Source organism: Capsicum annuum, chromosome 2, assembly GCF_002878395.1.
Source record: "Capsicum annuum cultivar UCD-10X-F1 chromosome 2, UCD10Xv1.1, whole genome shotgun sequence".
In the NCBI taxonomy this organism is placed as follows: Eukaryota; Viridiplantae; Streptophyta; class Magnoliopsida; order Solanales; family Solanaceae; genus Capsicum; species Capsicum annuum.
The window spans coordinates 130,740,412-130,743,924 of record NC_061112.1 but is presented as its reverse complement, the minus strand read 5'-3'; the positions used below and the strand labels follow the sequence as shown (position 1 = coordinate 130,743,924).

At 29.2% G+C, this 3,513-nt stretch overlaps 1 long non-coding RNA gene across 1 annotated transcript in view; it reads left to right on the top strand.

The window, feature by feature from the left end:
* The first annotated feature begins 563 nt into the window (after positions 1-563).
* LOC107844020 overlaps positions 564-3,513 on the top strand; it is a 6,926-nt gene continuing 3,976 nt past the window's right edge. Inside the window, exons 1-2 of the long non-coding RNA XR_007052369.1 lie at positions 564-733; positions 1,278-1,338. This is a non-coding gene — a long non-coding RNA (uncharacterized LOC107844020). The remainder of the gene's footprint in view (positions 734-1,277; positions 1,339-3,513) is intronic.

Below are 3,513 nucleotides of genomic sequence, written 5' to 3'. Positions count from 1 at the left end.
AATATTAATTAATAGTAATATGTATGACATTTAAACCTCATCATTCCAGCAAGTTTACGAAGGTTACAAGAGTCAGTAACAACTTCTACCACGACTTTATCATATTACATATAGTCCCATAAAAGCCACTTTTTAATAAATTATATTTGTCTTGATATATATAATATTTGATATATTTTCAACTGATCGGTAACTTAAATAAGCAAAAGAAAAAAAATAATTTTATTAATAATAACTAAAACTTTGATATCTATCTATATAAGTGAAAACAACAGATAACAATAACTTTATAAACTGCACTCCATTATTTTGTAAAATCTTAAAATAGAAAATAACAAATTAAAATTAAAAAGCAATATATAAAATTAAAACATAACTAACTTGTGTTGAACTTTATGTAATCCATATGTATTTTTTTGTTTTATTAAAACCCATTGAAAAGATAGCGAAAATCATGCAAAAGTTAAGTTATTCTATATATATCCGTTATCTAAATTTTATATAATTAGTTATCTAAATTTTAGCGAAAATCATGCAAAATTTAAGTTATTCTATATATATCCGTTATCTAAATTTTAGGAGATTACTTAGCTATCTAAATTTTAGAAATATAATTACAGTTAGCAAAATTTAAGTTGTCTTCTTTTTGTTTCACAAATTCTTGTCAACACAATTTTCAAGAAACAAACAAAGAAAAAAGAGAAGTTTTTGCCCGCGTTGTACGAATCAAAGTGTGTGTTTTTTTCTTCTTGTTGGACGTTTAATTATCTATTTGGTGTTTTTGCTATTTAGTTGTTTGCTTTATGTACTTGGATTTTGACATGTTTACTCGAGTTGAGGATTTATCGGGAACAATCTTTCTGCCTTCGTAAAAGTATTGGTAAGGCTACGTACACATCATCCTTCTCTAGAACTCACATGTGGGTCTATGTCGTGTCTAATTAGACAACCCCGTTTAGTTTTTTTCTGTAGAATTAATTGGACCTTTTCGGTTCTTGCAATGAATTTGGCTATGATGATTTGAGGGAAGTAAAAAGTTCTTTTATTGGGTACTTTTGCTTTCGTACTTGCGTTGCGTGCTTGAGTTTTGATATATTTTTGTTCAAGCTGAGAGTCTACCAGAAACAACCTCTACACCTTCGTAAGGTAGTGGTAAGGCTGCATAAACACCACCCTCCCTAGACCCCACTTGTGGGATTACGCTTACTATGTTGCTGGTATTGTTTATGGTTCATTACTAGTGTTACTGTTAGTATAATGAAGTGTTGTTGTTGCAGAGTTGCTGACCTAAGATGGGCTATGAAGCTGGTGGTACATCCCGTGATGGGCGTGATTAAGGTAACATTATATATATATATATATATATATATATATATATATATATATATATATATATATATATATATATTTTGGATTTAGTTTTGATAGTTAGGAAACTGGTTCTTGATTTTAGTGTTATATCTCGGTTATCTAATTATTTGTTGTTGCTACTTATTCTCTTCTTAATTGTTTTTTATATGGTTTCTTTGTTACCTTATTTGCTATACATGCTTGAGTTTTGATATGATTTATTTGAGCTGAGGGTCTACTAGAAACAAATTTTGTACCTTCATAAGGTCCACACTTGTGGGATTACACTGGGTATATAGTTGTTGAATTATCTCCCGGATAAAGAGAAGTCAGTAATTTTGTGAGAACAGAAAATCGATGTTAAAAATTTTAGTGAGATGAAGTCTAGATAGAAGCTCAAGCTTATTTGAAGTAAAACTCAGTATTTAGAATATACAAATTGCAATTAAAATTAGTAATTTCAGCATCGTGTGTACAATAATATTGATACTAATCTAGCTCTTTCAAAGTTGAGATTCAGAAGCGTTTTTTTAATTTTTAGGAAAATCTGCAGCCGCTACAACCTCTGCCACAGTCTCTGCCCTTCAGGTGAGCACTCTGTGGTGAGTACTTTGTGCGCACTGGGTAAACCCCCCACTGTGTAATACCCTGCAAACCACATAAGGATATAAACCGCACTAGGCAAGCCTTGTGCGAGAGGCTCAAGCCCAAAAGGCATTGAGGGGGATTCGTTCCCTAGTGACCCGGGTGGATCACTGCCCTCCAAACCAATTGAGCTGTCCCGAAGGATTGTTTTTTTAGATCTGTGAATGCCAATACTAATCCAGCTGTTTCAAAAGCTTTACATGATAGCTTGACCCATGAAGTGATAACCCCTCAGATCATGTTGCTTCATCGCTTTAATTTTTTTTCTGATATCCAACTTGCACCTCAATTTCTCCCATCAAGGTTTTGGTTGATTGAAAGAAATCACTTAGTATATTATCAAAAACAAGCAGGATTTCTAGCTTAATACTTCTTGATGAGTTTTCAAGTCAAACTATCTAGCATAGAGCTTTTTTTATTTTTTAAGAAGGTAACATTTGTGTATATTCTCTAAAGCAATATATAGATTGTACTGAAAACTTTTTAAAATTTTGAGAACAAAAAACTAATTTATATTTTAGTTTCGATTCACTATCCTAAAATTTGAATTTGATGTATTCAAAATGATAGAACAACGAAATCAACATCAACTTAAATATTGATTCAAGAAAAACATATATTATAAAATTATGGCAAATAATGGCATTTATTATGGATTCATTTACAATATTAATTAATGATATTACATTAATTAATATCATAACTATTTTTTCTAAGCTCTTTTGCAATAGTCACCAAAACAATCCTTCATGCAGCCTTTCCATTGTTTGTGATCTGTGCAAAACAAATAACAAAATACACAAAATAAATATGTTAGTGAAATAGGAGAAAAAAAATTATAATAAGAAAGGAAAAATACAATTAACCAAGGTGAAAATATGATAACATATGAGTTACGACAAGTTGAATAGATGAAAATAATTTATTTATACATAGAAAGATTTAAAATTTAAAGTTTACGAGTTTTTATTACAATTTTAATTTTAACTAAAAATTATACATATACACAACTTATGTTTTCAATATTACAAAAAATCTCAACTCGCTAAACATATTACAAAAATTCCAACATATACACAGAATACTATATATATGTCGGCTATGTTATGTATATTAACAGGGAGAGAGAGTAAAGTAATTAAAAAAAAAATGAGAGACGGTGTAATTACTTTTAAAAGGGTTGGTATTTATGTTATTTACACTAATTTTAAAGGTTGATTTACACAACCTCCCAATTTTAGGTCAATATTTAGATTTTGACCAATTTTTTTTAAAAAAACTGTAAAAATATAGTGAAAAATCACCGTAAGAAAATTCCGATCTAATGTTTTGTTCATATATATTCGATCATGCAAACACACAAAAAAAAGTTAAGACTTGTCGATGTTGTAATAATATAACTTACGAATTCAAAATTGTGATCTACCATCTGTCATAAAATTTTCAATTTGCTCAAAAGAAATCTTTAAATTAATGTCTTGACAGTCAAAAAATTAAATTACAAGAAAAATGAAAAAA